This window comes from Anolis sagrei, chromosome 5 (assembly GCF_037176765.1).
Source record: "Anolis sagrei isolate rAnoSag1 chromosome 5, rAnoSag1.mat, whole genome shotgun sequence".
Taxonomy (NCBI): domain Eukaryota; kingdom Metazoa; phylum Chordata; class Lepidosauria; order Squamata; family Dactyloidae; genus Anolis; species Anolis sagrei.
In genome coordinates, this window is record NC_090025.1 from 168790010 (window position 1) to 168808986 (window position 18977).

The 18977-nt window shown below is 39.2% G+C and overlaps 1 protein-coding gene and 1 long non-coding RNA gene across 2 annotated transcripts in view; one reads left to right on the forward strand and one right to left on the reverse strand.

The window, feature by feature from the left end:
* SYN3 (synapsin III) overlaps window positions 1-18977 on the forward strand; it is a 218293-nt gene that overhangs the window by 142184 nt on the left and 57132 nt on the right. The gene's annotated exons all lie outside the window — the stretch shown is intronic.
* LOC137097203 (uncharacterized) lies at window positions 10391-16611 on the reverse strand. The gene is made up of 3 exons (XR_010910053.1): window positions 16447-16611; window positions 13210-13258; window positions 10391-11550 (listed from the first exon to the last, which is right to left on the reverse strand). It is a non-coding gene; the product is annotated as an uncharacterized lncRNA (long non-coding RNA).

Sequence of the window (18977 nt, forward strand, 5' to 3'; positions counted from 1 at the left end):
AATATGAGCTTGTTACTTTTCCTGGAACACCTTCAGTATACTCAACCATGTTATACTTCTGGATGAACAGTTTAGATGAGGAACCATGAAATCCTTTCCACAATTCCAAATTTTGTTCCCAGCTGGATGGTTGTTGAAAGACATGCTTTGCCCCCATGGCATCTGAGCTATTCTATTCTAACAGGTTTCTATTCTATAAAATTCTATAAAATTGCTGCCATTTTTTTATATCTTAGGACCTCTTCACACAGGGCATTTTTAAACCGTTTCACCACTTTTAATCGCGACAAGGATGGGGCCTGCCATGCACCATCACACGATGCATGGCAGGTCCCTCCCACATTCCTCCCAAATTGGAGGAGAGTAAAGTATACTTTGGAAAGGAAAGTGTAGTTTGGGTAGCTCTGATGAAGCTACCTGCACTTTCTTCCCCTTTTTGCCATGTGATGGCAGAAAGGATAGAAGGGCAATGTGCATTAGCATGCGTTGCTGCTCTTTCTACCATCTGATAAGAGGAGGGAAAGGGTGCCAAAGCATCCTCTCCTGTCCCCTCCATGTGATGAGGGGAAGAGGGAGAGCACACAGGGTGCCACAAACCACCCCGCATGCCTTCCCTTTCACCAGGACAAAAGGGCCATTTGAAGAGGTCCTTGGGATACTATTAACGACAGAGATACAGTGAAAGTGTGGGGGGGAAAACAAGAATGTTAGAAGGCTCTTTTTTAAAAAAGGGACATAAATACTCAAAGGTATATTCTTGTGACATACAGGAGGGAAATTCTGTTTTAGATTTAGACCCCTTTCAGACTGCATAATAATGCTATAGAACTCAGTGTGGATCTCAAAAATGAGATGGCAAAACTCTCAAATCTAAGTATGTTAGCCCTTGCTGTGACCTGAGTCAATAAGGAGGTCTGCATTTTAGTTTCAGTACTTTCCTATAAGCAGTAACTTGAAAGAGATTACAAGCAGTCCCCCGATTACAAACATCTGACTTACAAATGACTCTTAGTGAAGAACAGGGGTGAGACAACAGGAACTGAGAGAAATATACCTCTAAGAAGGAAAATTCACGCCTGTACAATTTATCAAGGGGAAAATGTGTCTCAACTGAAGGTTTATCACCAATCCTTGTTTCCACAACAAGCTATTTTTTTTCAAAATCACAGGGACAGAAAGTGTGGTGAGATCTTCTGAACAGGGGCACAGACAGCAAAAAAAAACAAAAAAAAACCAGGGGTGTTCACTCTTCCCAATATTATCCAAAGCTAATATATAATACATATACTGTATATATTTGCCTGGAGTTACACTTTAAAAATGGACTTGTTCGACTTTCAGTGCAAACAAATTCAACTTAGGAATGAATCTACAGAACCTATCTTGTTCGTAAATTGGAGATTGCCTGTATGAGCAAAGATTTTTTATGGTTTTCTAGGGACCCTTCCACACAGCCATATAACCCAGAATATCAAGGCAGAAAAATCTCACAGTATTCGCTTTGAACTGGGTTAGCTGAGTCCACACTGCCATATATACCAGTTCAAAGCAGATAATGTAGGATTGTATTCAGCTGTGTGGAAGGCGTCCAAGAATTCAAACAAAATTGTAAATGCAATTTTTCAGAAAATTCCTTTCTAGTTTTGGCCTTTGCCTTAATGTTGCAACATATTATCTTGAGAACTGAGAGTTATTTTTTTATAAATTTCCACTGTGGGATTTTTTAAATAAAATCCCATAATTCAAAAAGTTTGTGAACCTAAAATTATCTTGCTGTTAAAGGCTCAGATCTTCAGCCTAAAAGATACTAGCTTTGAATGAAATTAAACAGCAGACTCAAGTTGTTTGACTGGAATGCCAGGCTTTAGGTTGATTGGAATGCCAGTCCTTGCATCCAACCAGAAAACATTTTTTGCCTTGTGCTTTTGGAATCACATACAAGACATCAAGTACTTTTGGCACAGGATGGGCATTGTGGTTACTAATACTGTTGGCTTATTCCAGAAGCTGATGTCATTCTTTCTGCCTAAGTCTGCAGGAAACAACATACTGTTGGGCCGATGCTCACCAAGCCTTTGTTTGGTTGGGCAAAATTATTTTAGCTCATTTGAGCTGAAGACAAGCATCTTCCTTTTGCCTAACCACAGTCGGATTTCTGAATCCAGCTGGAATCCACTCCCGTTTTGTAACACCTGACACTCAAATTCCAAGACAAATCTCTCATGGCTTCCATTGAAGTCTGGAAATCATTTTATGTTTGTTTATTTCTGTCTAGAAATAAGGCCATTATCAACATATTAGCAGTTATCTCTTCGTCCAAATGGGGATTTTTTTTGTTAATATCTTTAGCTTGGCATCAACATTATGCATTCTCAAGCAGTGGCCGGAGCCTGCCTGCCCTAGTAGTGCCTATCTATAGCTACTAAAGATGTGGTTCTCACAGTGACAGACAATCCTTGTGTCAAGTGTTTTTCAGGAAAGACAAACATTCCCTGAGCAGGTTTCAATTCACTTTTCTATATACACTAGCAGAATAAGTCATAGTTGATCTTCTCCATCCATAACATTTTTCAAGGATACCCAATAGATATGTCCAATTTAAGGATTGTCACGCTGAATATAGGACAGGATTAGCAGCTTCTGCATCAAAAAGGCATAATGTAAAGTTCTGAAAAGTTCTGTCTGGCATAACTTTGGCATGTCTCTTCTCTCCCTCTCCTAAATCACACTGTTTACTACCTAGTGGAAAGCTCCTTCCTTCCTTCCTTCCTTCCTGGCAATTCTGATTTTCATTGAGCTCTCTCTTTCCCTCTCTGGTGTACCATAATCTTAGTTATATAAAATGTCTCCACTTGAAGAGAGCTGTGGTCTGCCTCAGAAGGGTCAAGTCTCTCTGCCTCCAATTACCTTCAAGCTAAGGTTTTCAGGTCCAATGTGAGAAGCTTCCCTTGGAATTTTTAGTATTTGCAGAATAGGTAAATTTTGTTCCACTAAGCGTATTTCAGTCAAGTCCAATACAGAAGACACAATAACATTGCACCCAGGCAAGAGGAAAAGGAACAGAAAAACTTTACTCTTATCAGCAGAGTTAAAACATAAACTTGCAATGTTACAAACAGTGCGACAAATTTATGTAGTCTTTGTAAGCAATACAGAATAAGGCATCTTCATCCAAATGAGAGAGCACTAGAAATGGTTGAGCAAAATGCCTGAGCAAAGGCTCTTCAGAGCAAAAGCTGAACTGTATTCTAAAAACCATACAGTTATACCCAACAGGTGTGGTCCAAACTTACTAGTTGACCTACATTAGCAGCTGCACATAATAATTAACAGCATAAGGTTGTTACACACACATACTTGATCCTGTTACGACTTATTGTAACAAATTTCTCATCGTTACCACTACTGCTGTCACAGCGTTAAAGCAATGGGAGTTGCTTTACCTCCTAAATTGTTCCTTTCCATTCAGCTGGTACAACAGTCATGCCTTATTTTGAATTTTGTTTTCCTTCAGCCCCAAACTACAGAGAAGAATAGCCATCCAGTTTATCTTCTGAGAATTTCTATGTCACAAGCCTGTACCTGTATGCATATGACAACTTCATGGGCTCTAGAATTGTGTTTATGAGCCCTTCCAGACAGGCCCTGTATCCCAGGATCTGATCCCAGGTTTTCTGTTTATCCCAGATTATCTGGCAGTGGGGATTCATATAATCCAGTTTAGAAAATCTGGGATCAGATCCTGGGATATAGGGACTGTCTGGAAGGGGCCTTTGACAATCTGAAGTGCCATCTAAAACCACTTTCTTACAAAACCAAGCCCCCAAAGCCCACATTCTGAACATACAGTGAACTTGCATGCTTGACTGGTGCTCTTTTCCCTCAGGCACGTGGGCACACACATGCACACACTCCCACAGTCCACAAGAGTCTGTTTTGAGGTTTTCTTTATTGATGAGAAACACATGTTTTGGGACAAATTACTGCACAAAGTCCTTAGAGAAAACAAGAGTTCTTGTGAGTCATAGCAAGCAGCCCTATTGTCTCCTTCTGAATCATGTCCTGTGTGAGGGATTCCTCGAGTGACTTCAGAGGCTCTATATGCAGAGTAGGCACTCCGTGGGCTGAAACCCCACAGATTTCTTTCCACGTGACTTTTTCTTGGCTTTAAAGGAGTTTTCTCATGCATTCTATTGACTAAGTGACTCAGAGATCTGGCAGCATGGACCAATGTTACTCTTCTCATACCAGGGCATCCAGAGCTGGGGGAAAACCTGATGAAAATACCAGGGGGAAAAACCAGTGTAGATTTTATTTTAAAGAAAATTTAAACTTTCGTTAACAAGTAAACTCCCTTTATAACAGCAACAAATAATGGGAAAAGTGTTACTTATGTTTAATAATGCCGAAAATCAATTTGATGCCAGTTCTTCCATACTATATCCAACATAATTTATTTTCCTATTGCTGAATCTTGTAGAATCAAGTGGATTCAGGTGAAAGAGTTAAACCTAAGATTGATGCTTCTTAGATACAATTTTGTTCAGTTGAAATTGCTAGGCAAATCTAGGGACCAAAGTTGTGTGTGTATTTATAATAGACCCTGAGATTATACATAACCATATAACATCCTGAGGGTTCAATTCTACATGTTTATACAGATGGAAATAGCACATAGTTAGTGGAACTTATTATCAGAAAATAGAATTTCAGCTTTAATTCTCCCACATTTTTAATATAAATGGAAATAAAAAAATTTGTAGATCAGTAGTGCAGAATATGTAGACCTCTAGATGATGTTGAAATGCAACACACATCAGCCATTGCTGGAATAGCCACTGATATCCAGAGTGTAGCACTTTCCTTATCCCAGCTGTGGGCAACAAGGATCTATGCCTGCACTCTATGTTTTATGTCTAGCAGGCACATGTAGATTGTTATTATTTGCCATCAAGTTGATGTTGATGTGGTATCCAATAAATGTGAGACTTCCAAGAGCCATGCACATCAACTGCCCTGTTTAGGTCTTGCAAACTCAGAACTGGAACATTCTTGTTTGAATTAATCTGCCTGTAATGTGTCTCCCATTTTTCCCCACTTACACCTTGCCAAGGAGCCTCCAGTGGCACAGTGGGTTAAACCACAGAGCTGCTAAACTTGTTGACCAAAAGGTTGCAGGTTCGAATCCACTGTCAGCCCCAGCTTCTGCCAACCTAGCAGTTCGAAAACATGCAAATGTGAGTAGATCAATAAGTATCGCTCCAGTGGGAAGGTAACAGCGCTCCATGCAGTCATGCCGGCCGCATGACCTTGGAGGTGCCTACGGACAATGCTGGCTCTTCGGCTTAGAAATGGAGATGAGCGCCACACCCCACAGTCGGACATTGCTGGACTTAATATCAGGGGGAAATGTTTACCTTACACCTTGCCAAGCATTAAAATCTTTTCCCTTGAGTTAGGCAAAAATCTTTTTCAACTGGGAGGCATAAGGGAATTGTGCTCTTTATCCCAAGCTAAAACTGTTATCTGAAATTACTTAATGTTGCAAGACTGTTACCTAGAAAGAACTAGTCATGTTTGTAATAGAAACATAATAGTAATAAGTCTGAATTGATGTCTGAATAACACCCCTCGAGTCTGTTATCATTGGCCATGGTGGATAGGGATGATAGGCATTGTAGGGCAGAACATTTGGATTTAACACTCCTGCTGAAAGAGAGGATTCAGATCTGACTAGTCCTGCCCTGCATTTGCAATAAGGTTATATAGAAGGTGTGGTAAATGTGTGTGTTCCAGATAATACAGCCCTCATCTGTCCTACCCAGGTTTACCCATCCTTACTTTCTTGAGTGGAAGTATAATAGTGATAATCTGCTTTCTTTATTCATTATAATATATAAAAGTGACCATTTCACTCACTTCATCATCAACACAGCCACCTGTGATAAAAGATTTGTGCTGTTCAGCCCAAAGCATGACATGCATCAATCCATCAATTTCTTTCATTCTTTGCCTTCAAATCGGCAACTATTACAGCTGATCTGCATTTCCAGCAGAGATGTAACCATCTGGAATTAGAACTGAGGCCTTGTTCACACAGCCCCATTTTTAATAGGGTAACTTGAACCTCACCATACCATTCCCAGGATATGGTTCACTGGATGTTGTTGGCTGCCCATTACATTTTCCAGTAATGGAAATACCATACCAACTGCAGACATCATACAGGGTGGGTGCAGCCATGTCTATAACATGATGCAAACCAGTCACCTAATCATGCTGAAATCTGCAAGTGCGAATTATGAGAAGGAAAAATATCATCATGCTGGTGTCTTGAATACGAGGGACCCTCTACCCCAGTGCTGGCTGAATGTTTTACAAGTAAGTCAGAAAGCAGGTGTTTGATGCTCAATCAGTAGGTGCATACAGGCAGCCTCCAAGACATGAACAAGGTTCTGCAGGCTTGTTCTTAAGTTGAATTTGTATGTAAGTCAGAACAGGTAAATTTTTAAAGTGTAACTCCAGCCAAAAATAAATATTTTTAAGCCTTGGATAGCAATGTGAGGGGTAAGCACCCCCATGGTGTTTGTTTTGCTGTCCGTGTCCCTGTTCAGAAGATTTCACCTCACCTTCTGTCATTGTGATAACTGAATTTTGAAAAAAATGGTTTGTTGTGGAAACAAGGATTGGTGAGAAAGTAGAAGCAACAAATTCAAGTGAATTTCTTTTCCTAGGGGTAGATTTCTCACACTTCCTGTTTTCTTGCCCCAGTTCTTAATTATGTGTCATTTGTAAGTCGGATGTTTGTAATTCGGGGACTGCCTGTACACTGTTTCATTTTATTCCTTGTGGAAGTCTAGGGATGCCTCTTAAATAAATCTATTGTCATGTGCCTGCCAATACCAAATGTAGATAACTGAATTATTCAGTTACTGAATTCAGTTATTCAGTAGCCCATCCCTGAATATCCTACATTATTTTTAAATAATTTTTATTGAAAGGTCATAACATTCATATAATATTAAAACAAAGAAAAACAATGAAAAAGAGACACAACAGATGACATCGAATAATAAGGGAAAACAAATGGGTTTAAAAAGGGGAGTAGTGTGATAATAAAAAGAATTCAAAAAAAGAGGAAGGGGAAAGGGGAAGTTAAAAGCATTAGGTATCTGTTGACTTCCATTATTCTTTCTTTCGTTAAATCCATATTTATTTATTTTCACTATGTCCAAGCAGACGTCTGCAGAAGTCATAAGAAATAGTCTCTTCTGCTATATATTCATGTCCATTTAAATAAAGGCTAATCCGACTGATTCCCTTCCTTTAAGTAATCTTCAAAGCTTGACCAGTTTGTTGGTGACATTGTTTTGCCGGTGTTTTCCTTAATCAAAAATGTTAGCTTGTCCATATCTTTTATCACAAGTATCTTATCGAGCCATTCTTCCTTAGTCGGAGTAGATTCTGCTTTCCAGTGTTTCATGAATGTTATCCTAGGTGCAGTAGCAAAAAAGGTAAACAACTTGTCTTTATTGGTATTTGGGATTGTCTCTTTCTCATACATTCCCAACAGGTAGTATTCAAATTTCATTGATAATTTAATTTTTAATTTTTTGACATTTTTCATGGATCATTTTCCAATATGCAATTGCTTTATTACAACTCCACTACATGTGAATATTCTACACTATTAAAGATTGTAGGATGTACCGATAGAGTAAGGAATTGATCCCATGTGTAACTTGAAAACTGTACCTGTTCCAACTTACATATAAATTCAACTTAATTCAGCATGAGGTGAATTCCTTGACCTGCTCTCCAACTTGCTCTATCAGATTCCACCCTACAATCTTCAATACTGTAGGATATTAAGGGATGTTGACTTAATAATACACTTTGCTTTCCAAGCAAACATTTATTTTTTTAGTGACTTTTTTGAGCATTCCCAGACACAGCCTTTCTCTCCTCAGGCTGGAAATTGACAATGGTGCTCTCTGCTACTTCCTGGTTCCTCACATGAAAAACCACTCAGTCACAGAATATTTAGCTTCTCTTTCAGATTGTTAGAAGTACAAGTAAGGATGTTGAACTTTTCTTCCGTGAATTTCCTTACATTAACTTACTTTAAGCCTCAAGCCATATGGCTGGTGGAAGATTATTATTTGGTTTTTTTTAAGAGAGACTGATTGCAAGAGCAAGTAGAATAACAGGTAATGTGTAATGCTATTGATTCAGCCAGCATCTGTTGGCAAAAAAGAATCCAACTGTTCAAGCTGTATAGCAAACTACTGCTGTTGTTGTTACGAAATGGGAGACATGTGCATCCATTTATTTTAAACTAGAAAATATATCAATTCTGCTCGCCATAGTGAATACCTTCTGTCAAAAACACATAGTAAGGCATTTTGGTTTTGCATACTTGGGGAAAAAGGGAACCATGGCTGTACTTGAAGCACTTCATCATAACTCTGTGTCGGGGAAATAATGATGGTGTGTGTATTCAGCTAGTCATCCTGTCACAGGTTTCATCATCCTTTCACTATAAGTCCTCAACATTTTTGTATTGTGTGCAGAGAGAGAGAGAGAGAGAGAGAGAGAGAGAGTAATTGGTGTACAAATACACAGGAGAAATATTTCCGGTCTAATGTAAATTGCCATGACTTATCCAGTACTGGTGCATGTATATCACCATACTATTGTATATTGTTTCCAAGAGTGCTTTTTGTTTCTAAATTTATGTGTGCATATGTGCCTTCAGGTTGTCTATCAACCTATGGTGACTCCCATGATTTTCATAGAGCTTTCTTAGCAAAGGAATAGCCAAAAGTGGTTTTGCCAGTTCCCTCCTCTGAAATACTGTGCCTGACAAACTCACATCCAAATGCACACCAAGGCTGACACAGTGTTTAGCTTCCAAGATCAGAAGGGATTTGGTGCAGTTAAAGTATTTAGGCTACAATTTAAAGCACATAAAATCCTCTTTTTTTAATGATGCTTCTTTTTAAAAATAGGTTAATGTGTGGTGAAAATTAAATACTTTGTTTTACTAAACATATTTCTAAAAAGAATCAAGTGACTTTTTCATAACTTCAGTCCTGCTGATGAAAAAGAAATAACTTTTAAAAGATGACGAACTACCTGACCTTTTGTTCACTAAGCAGAGGCTGGATGGCCCTCTGTCAGGAGTGCTCTGAATGTGATTTTCCTGCTTCTTGGCAGGGGGTTGGACTGGATGGACCACAAGGTCTCTTCCAACTCGATGATTCTATGATTCCATGACTCTATGATTAAAGATTCTCAGTTACATTTATAGTTGAGAACACATTGTAGTACAATTACCTCCTACCGAAAGAAAACCGAAAGAAAACAACCACCTTTGCTCCATTTACACCTACATACCCATCTGACCACAGGAAGGTGGGGAGGTTAATCCCTCATGACAGAACATTTTTAGTTCCATGAAGAAGACAAACAGAAATAGACTGGAATGTAGGTACATTGTAGCATTTTGAAATGGAAAGTTATAAACAACCTCTTCACATTTCAACCCTTGATACATATGATTGGGTCGGGACTGTTGGAAATTGGAACGTTGAGCCTACAAACACTGAAGAAAGAAAAGCAACAGACTTTGATGGCGGTGGTTAAAGCTGCCCATGCTGTAATAGCATTGGGATAGAAGGATAAGAAAAAAATGGACAATGGACAGATGGAACGAATACACTTATGAACAAGTACAATCGGATATTATGGGAATAATACAACAAGATATACCATGGTCTATAAAAATACAAAGAATCAAAGAGAACTGGTTAAGATATGTGAAATGGGTTGAAGAAGGAAAAGCTAATGATCAGATAAAGGAAAAAATGGACAGAATCCTGGACTGGCTGCACTTAAAAATGCTTTGTTGTAAAGTTGGAGGGAGGGGGGAGAGGAAAAAGGGGGCAAAAATGTAATGGTTTATGGATGTATATAAAGTAAGTTTATTCGATGTATTAGATGGATACCATTACAATAAAAAACATTTTAAAAACCCTTGATACATATAGTGATTTAGTTTTCCACCAGGTCATTCCACAGTCATAGGGTGGCTGATGAAAAGGTCCTCAGGGTGACGGTTGCCAGTTGGATTCTGGCAGGTTGGAGTAGCTTTCCTGAAGTGGTACAAAATCAGTTTAACTTTATAAAACCTGCAGTATTCATTGGAAGTAGGTGAACATCATGAAAAAAGCCTGAAATGACTTCGGAGGTGACTCCTGTGTTTTCAAACCCATGTAACTCACCCTAGGGACCTCATCACACTGATGAACCACCACCACCCTGGTTCCGTTTCGCCAGCAATCACCAGCAAAACGAAAGGCGCATGTGGCATTTCGTGGCAAACTATGCACCCTCCTTTCCCTATCACATGAGGGAAGGGTGGCATAAGGGGCCAAGGCACATTAGCACCCTGTCACTTCCCCCATCAGACAGGGGTAAGCATGGCAAGGCAAACTGGCATGTTGTTGTTTTTCCCCCATCAGACAAGGGGAAAGCATAACTGTTGCAGTTAGCTCCATTGGAGCTACCCAAAAGACAAATAACTCACCATGGTGGCAAGGAAGCTTCTTGCAATACTTCTTCACCACTTCACCTGCTGATGGGGTGGGACCCATCTGATTAGATGCCTCTGGATCTGTGGCCGAAGGGGGGCAAAGACTTGTGTGATTGAGTGATAGGTCTATTTATGCAGATGTACGGACTGAAGAGCTTAGGAAAAGACTTTTACAGGCAGACTGTGTGTGTGAGTGACCAAACTTGGTGCAGAGGTGACAAGTTAATGATGACCATCAGGAGACAAAGACAAGAGGGAAAACGTTACTTAAACTGTTTCCTGACAACCAGTTAAAGTCATTGTTGCATGCTCATCGGGAAAAGAGGAAATTTCCTTCAAAAATATACCATGATTCAGATGATGGTCTGTTTTTAATATCCCAATACCTGCTCTGCTAAGGGGTCTTCTTGTGATATGTTACACTTCCTTTGCACAGCTCACAGTGGAATTCGACTTCATTACAAAAATCTGTTCATCATCATCCTGAGTTGTTGTGTATGATGGGACTGTCCTCCTCCTTTCTTTTCACAGCCCCTTCATCTGTTTACTTTTGCAAGAGAATCAGAGAAGAAAAATTGCACATCAGGAAGCCGTTTCCCTTGACGCACCTGTGGCAGTGGAAGATAAACAGAACAAGATTATATAGCCCATTGCCAGTTTCAATTTAAACATCTATGCATCAGTTTGATCTGATGGGTATGCCATTTTGCTCATGCTGATGGATATTCATCAGACTTTAACCCCCTTACAAACATTCTGCCACCTGATAATGTAATCAGCCAATGCACAACCCCAAGTTTGTCATCCCTTCTCTGAGTGCTTAGCTTTGGCCACCAGCCGAGACTCCCAAGTTGGATGAAAATAAATGAGCATGAAATGAAGGTTACTGCAGTTCAGTGGTTGCTCGGTTTGCACCTGGATATTTACATTCGTCTCTGGTTCCCATCAGTAAGCTGCAAAAAGTAGAGAGTACATCAGGAAAAAGTCAAGAGGGGAAGGAGGTTGTTTCTTTTCTGATGACATTCACAGAGCAAAAGTAGAAATGGAGTTAGATTTTCAGCTATTTTTGTCTGGTTTCTGACTATGCAGACATTTCCTGTTTAACTTCCCCACTTAAGTTTATAAGATAGAGCCAAGGCCAGCACCAGATTTGAATGTCCTTTCTCAAGCCCCCTGCACCATTTCCTCCATATCTCTATTGGGCTTCCTATATGGCAGGTGAACATCCCTTTTTCTCCTTTTCTCTCCTTATTTGTTTTTTTAAAATCTAGCACAGAACACTAGTGTTCAGAGTGGGACTTAGATGGCACCCAACAGACTCACTTGTTGTGGGACTTCTGATTGATGCCACACTAGCTTGTAGGGTGTGATTAATAAGTCAATGTTTGCACTACTATGCAATGTGTTGAGACCAGGTATGTAAAGGTTCAGGAATTGTCAACAAGCAGTGCAAGCAAGAGTGTACAGCAAGCAAGCAAGGATCACATCATGAAAGTACAAGGTAAAGCAAGGGAGGGAGGAGTCAAAGAACATTAAACTACACTGGGTTGTTACGTGTTTTCTGGACTGTATGACCGTGTTCCAGAAACATTCTCTCTTGACATTTCACCTGTATCTAAGGCAGGCATCCTCAGAGGTTGTGAGGTCTGTTGGAAACTAGGAAAATGGGGGTTTCTATATCTATGGATATACCTGTGGATATATAAACCCCATTTTCCTAGTTTCCAACAGACCTCACAACCTCTGAGGATGCCTGCCATAGATGCAGGTGAAACATCAGGAGAGAATGCTTCTGGAACATGGTCTTACAGTCCAGAAAACACACAACAACCCATGATTCTGGCCATGAAAGACTTCAACAATACCTTAAACTACACTGTTTCATAGTTACAGTTACTTAATTTGTATTTCTGGAGAAATGACACCATGCTTTTTTCTTCAGTTGTTACTGTCTGTTTGTCCATTCATTCTTCTGCATCTTGTCATGTGAATCTGACAGTTGTGGTATTTTTGTGGACTTATAGCAAAAATAGTGATCTGGTAAGAATATCACTGAAAGTACCTCTGCATGAAAAATTGTTATTACAGTTGTTTTTGGTCTTTTATTTGTACTGCACTAGAAATGTACAAGTGAACTTTATATGGTTCCCCTCTTTCTATTAATCCTCACAATAAACCTGTAAGATAGGCTTCTCAATCAGTAATTGTAACTAAATTGTGGTTGAAGCATAGTATGTAGAGGAAAATATGCAACATTAATGTCCTGAGTTTGCATAATTAGAATAATTTGTATAATATTATTTATGTAATATGCATACATTTGCATAATATGCTAAATGTATTGTCCATATTTGAGAAATGGAGCATAGAGATGCTAATATGAAAAATTTTAAATTCCCTTTTTAAAAGGGAATTATTGATTTTTAAACTTTTTTAAAGGAATATCCTTCAGGACTTCCAGGGATGGGATTTGGCCAACTGACAGCTGTTTCATGCAGCTCCATGAAAGAGAAAGCAACAGCAGCACAATCACTTATTTATTTTCCTGAACAAGGGTATATAGCAAGGAGACAGCCCACAACAATCTGAGAAGTCAACCAAGATGTGTTTACCTTATATCTTTGGACTACAGTGCAGTGGTATTGGATATATTCTTTGTATCTGCAAAATTGACACAAAGAACAGCTTAGTAAACTGAATTAATAACCTCATTCACCTGAATATTCAATTTCAAACCTAGTGGTAGAACTAGTTGTACTATGTCTTGGAACTATGTGTTTTCCATCAATTCCAAGCTGACAAAACTGTTGTAGTTAATGGAGCTGTGTACAAATAGAACAATGTGAAAAAATAACTTGGAATGTAGTCACCCACACTACGCTACAAATGTCAGTTCTTATTTGGACTGTCCTTGAAAAGATATGATGTTTCTAGGAGAAATCTTATGTCTTGAACCATAAGAGGCTTGAGGGTGTGCAAATTTATCAGAGTCGCTCTTATTCACCACAACCACCAAATCCCATGCTGGAAGTGTTACGTGATATCATCCTCCTGCAGAATTCTGGGGCTTGTGCTTTAGGGGAAGGGCCTTTAGACTACTCAGCCAGAGAGGTCCTGTAAACTACAAAGCCCAGAATTCTGCAGGAGGCAGACATAGGATTTTGGATGGGATGCCTATGCTTTCAGCTCTAGTGTGATAAGGCTCAATATTATGATAACACTTGTGGCTCTTCCAAGAGAGCCATTATATGTTCATTGTGATTTCTCCAGGGTATTGTAAAGTGATTATGCTAAATGTGTGGCCATCTCCTGAGGTCTGAGGTATAGGGAAAGGTTGGGCAACATTCCAGGGAGAAGTTCATTGAAAGTTAGCTTAGAATTAAGGAACAATGGAGCCGCTTTATCATATTTCTAGGGTCCAATTCTCGATAACAGAAGAAAAGTTCTAAATTAAAATGGGAAGGAGATGCTTTATTTATTTCATCACTTTTCTCTTTTTCAAGTTACCTTTGCCTATCCAAGACAAAGAAAGTGTCTACCATATAGGTAGCTTGGGTGGAATGAAGGTACCTTTAAAACTATTTTCAGAGGAAGAGTCTGGCCATTCCAGGCCTTTCAAATGCTCTTTTTCTAGGAGCTGCAAGATTCTGTGGGTTTCAAACCTTACATTAACTCCACCTACTGGTAGTTGCAAAACAAGGAATGAGACTTGGCAGACCCCCCCCCCCCCCCCCCTACACACCCAAAGTCAACTAGCCCTCTCTTAAGAAGTCTAGTGGGGTTATTATACTTACAGACTGCGATAAAGAGATTTGCAGTGAGTCTCACACAAAAATAAACATGCACATGCAGCATGAATGTAATCAAAGCTGCTAAAAATCTTTGGATTAAACACATTAGCTACATCCGCTCCCAGTGACCACATCTTTCTCCTATATTATTTTTAGCATCTTTGCTTGATTAATAAGCCAGCGAACTTCTGAAAGCTTATATAATGTATTTTTTGCATTGGTATTAGCCCTGAAAATTTATAGCTGTTTATGGATTTTGAATTTTGTTGTATTTTGCTGCACAGGCAATACAGACGCCCCTGAGACAGGGAAAATACTGAAGGTACTTGTGATGCTATATCCATTCCAGCTATACTACATAAAAGGTCTTGGTTGATCATATGCATGATAAAAATAGTTGAAGGGAGAAGAAAGACTCCTTCAAAAGCCATTTTTTTTCTTGTATTCATGGATAAAACTATTTTACTTCACAATGAATTCCATTTGCTAAAATGCTGCTTTATTCTGCTCTGATGTTTGATTGTGATTGGTTTGCAATTATGTCTCTGCACTACTCAAAATATTAATCAAGTCTTCTCACAGTGCTATATGTCATTTTTTTCACCAGTGAGTGAGTGTTTGGCAATAAGGTTCAGCATCCTTCCAAATAGCAGTGCAGTCTGGAAGGTTAAATAAAATTTATCCCAACTAGTTGCAACTATTTCATAATTTTTGGAAGCAGGCCCTTGTAAAGGGAAATCCAAGATGAGGTAATGTCATTATCTATCTCAGAATGTAAAGCACCCTAAATAAATCTATTAGTGCTATGTACCATCCAGAATTTGAGGAAGGTTTTCCTAAATTACTTTGAAATCAACCCCCGCTTGCATTGTCAGCCTAAACAGAAATAGGCAACCCAGAAATGTTGACAGTAATACTGCTGAGATTCTGACACTTCAGGGGAGAGCAGATGAGGCACCCAGATTTTTATTTTTATTTTTATTTTTTTGCCAAGATTCAGCCATGGTTCATCTTATTCCTTGAACATCTAGGCAAAAATAAAAAAGACCTGTAACCATATTGGCTCAATACGACTAGGACTATGAGCAAACAGATGAAATGAAGCCCATTCATTCACTCTTCTTGGGAATCATTCTAGAGCAGTGGTTCTCAACCTGTGGGTCCCCAGGTGTTTTGGCCTACAACTCCAAGAAATCCCAGTCAGTTTACCAGCTATTAGGATCACTGGGAATTGAAGGCCAAAACATCTGGAGAACCACAGGTTGAGAATCACTGTTCTAGAGACTATATTTTCTGACGAGGGGAGAAAAATAAATGCAAAACGTACTAAAACAATTGTTTGAAAATATCTACAAGAAACTAAGTACTGTGCATGGCTGTACTCATAACAAAATCATAGAGCCAGGGCATTCTTCTTTTATGTGTGTGGTACATAGCAGTAGTCTAATTTGTTGGAACTGTGGTAAAACTATACAAAGAAATAGGCCACATCTAAAATATATTCCTTGCACTGTCCAAACGGACAAATATAAGAATCCAATCTGTGTACCTATTGCTATTTACTGTGGGTCAGGGGCCTCTTTCACGGTGAGATATTTTTCTTCCAGGATAAAAAAAAATCTGCAGATAGTGATCAGCTGCAGAAAATAACTTTCTGAGAACATTCCAGTCACGTAAGTGTCATGAGTGTTCACAAACAATGGAAAAAAACAGCAAGGGAAGTTTTGCACTGGGACCTCTCCCTTGCCCTCAGAATAAATATTGAAGGACTTTGAATCCTGTGTTACTTCAGCGATATTTTTGAACGAAAATTCCTATAATCGGAGAAGTTGCCAAAACAAATACGACATAAAGAGAATATTAATAATATAAAGAAAATTATTGGTAAGAAAACACTTCTACATCAGAAACTGGAAGCAAAATATTTAGAAAGGAATGGACAATTAAGAAAGAAACTTCATGAAGAATTAAGCTTGCATATTACTGAAAAAGGAAAGGCTGGTAGCCGAACTTGAGTCCAAACAGAGAGACTGCAGCAGCTAACAAAGGAAAGCTTACTTCAAGAAAAAGAAACTTCAGCAAGATTTGCAGAGCCATAGAGCTGAAATGGCCAAATTTAGGAGAAAATGCTCAAGAATGATGCGAAGATTCCTGAGACGACTGTCATGGAGGATCTACAAGATTTCAAGGAAGTTCTGAAGGCTTTATCCCACCTGAAAAAGAAATCAGATTATTTTAAAGGGGTATGTCTTCAGATTAAATGTGAATTTGATCATCAGAAATCTATAGTAAACTTCCCCTCCCTCCCTCCCGGGTCAGGATTTCACCCCATTCTCCCAACATGTTTTGCATGCCGGGTCAGGATTTCACCCCATTCTCCTAACATGTTTCGCATGCATGGTCTTAAGGGCATCTTATTTTGTGTGCAATGAAAGTTGTTAATGGAATAGAAGTTTTTTTTTCTTTATTGAGAAAATATAGTAAATGTGTTATTATTGTTATTGTTATTATTTCTTATCAGCGTCTCCTGAAAAGCCAAAGAATGAAGGGACTGGGAAGAGGGATGTGTAGTTGTTTGACAGTTTTAGCTTTCAGTTGGTAAAGGATATGGCTTTCTTTTTTGCCTTTAAGTAAGAGTGTTCTTAGGAAGGACACAGAAAGATGCATCCTTGGCAATTTCAATGTTTTCTTTGCTCTTTGTCAGTTTTCAGTGACCTGTTAGAGGCAGGATCAGCCATGTATAAATAAGTTGTAATGTTGGTTATTATGTTGAGCTTGAGAAGGAAAACCCAGACAGTGGTTTCTGGACTGCACACTTTGAATACACTTTTATGAGCTAATGCTAATATGAGAAGATGCAATGGAAATGAGAAAATGCCACTGTCCTGTTTGTATTCATATTGAGGCAGCTGGCCAGATCATACCTGTCTTGATTGATTGCAATCCATTTGCTCATCTCTGAGTGCTTCATTTGGAAATGTCAAATTTAAGTAAGATTGTCAGCTCAGTCCCGATTCAACCACCCTAGAAGTTGTTCAAAATCTTCTGGATTGACCCACAACTGTCCTTGCTGCTCCTGATCTTACAGTGTCTCTGTTCCAGCTAAGTACACTATCTTAGTAGCACGATAACAGTTGCCTCTATGGACCTCATCACACTGAGGTCAATAAGCTGGGTAGCGGCAGGGGGATTCACCATGTAGTGTGGTGAATCCGGCGGGCAGTGGCGGGAAACCATTGCCCCAAATTGCACGGTGCACCCCTTACCTTATCCCACAGGGGGGAGCGTCACCTCCCAGCTTCTCCCCGTTCTTCTGAAGGAAGCCTTACATGTTATCTGGGAAGCATCCTAGCACACTGCCAGGACACTTCATCTACGGAACCCCACCAGATGCCATCACATGACATAAAGGATACTTCTGGCAAAGTGTCCTGGGATCATCTTAGGGTGCTTCCTGAAGACTATGTGATGAAGGGATATGTCATAATACTCCAGACAAGATAAAAAAAATTAAAGTAAAGCCACATATTTGCCTGGGAGTAAAACTCTTCCCTACCTCTAAAAGTATGAATTGTTTGTGCTTCTGATAGCTATATCCCTTACAAAGAAGGGGAGCTTGCGCTCCATGCCCAACTGAAAGGCAGGGACATTGTAAGGGTATGGCTGCCCAAATCTCACAAGATGTGATTTTCACACATTATGATGTTTAGTAGTTGGGAAATCTTGCAATGGTCTAACCATAATCCCAGCCTAGTGAAATCTCCATGCCATGACAAATTGCAGAATTATAGAAGGCTTGCATAAAAAGGTCTCACACCATCTCCTCTGTGACACATGTTCACTTCCTAGTGTATGACATATTGCTTGTGTGAATCCTTTTATTCCTTCTGTTTCTATATTCCTTATTCCACTCAAATCCATTTCTATAGCCCAATCTCAGTAGGAGAAAATAAGTCTACATTTAAAGCTGATATTGAAGATATGTGCAATCTGGTGGTTTTGGAAATAATGTTTTATTTTTATTCATTATATGGATCATTAGTAGGAGTACTGGCCTCCTACAGACTTTACAATTACTTACAAATTAATTCTAGGTTTAACAAAAAAGGGGGGCTACCATTTCTAGGCTCTTACCTTTTATGACATAAAGCTGAGTACTGTTGAGAGCAGAATGGTGGAACAGAATTTATAAACTACTTTTCAGTAGATCTCCAAATCTCCAGACAGCGTAATTTTTCCCAGGACTCTGCTGGACTGACCTTGGTTTGATCCAGTAAGGCAGTCTTCGATATTTCTAGCTCTTTGCTTGAGAGATGTGTGGAGGAAAGGGAAGGGGACTTAATCTAATACATAGCAGATGATAAATGTATTGACTGTATCAAGGATGGAAATAGCAATAAAATGGAAATGTTCAGAAGTGCCAAGAGTGTATAGTGGGATATTACGTTTTGGCAGGTTGTTGAATTAGTTAAAGTGACAAATATAGTAAGGGCACCAAAAAGGACAAAAGGCTCTGTTCAGTACCCCAAAGAATGTAGCTTCATTTATCCAGTTTTGGAACATTCATTCAGGAAAGAAAACTGGATCGG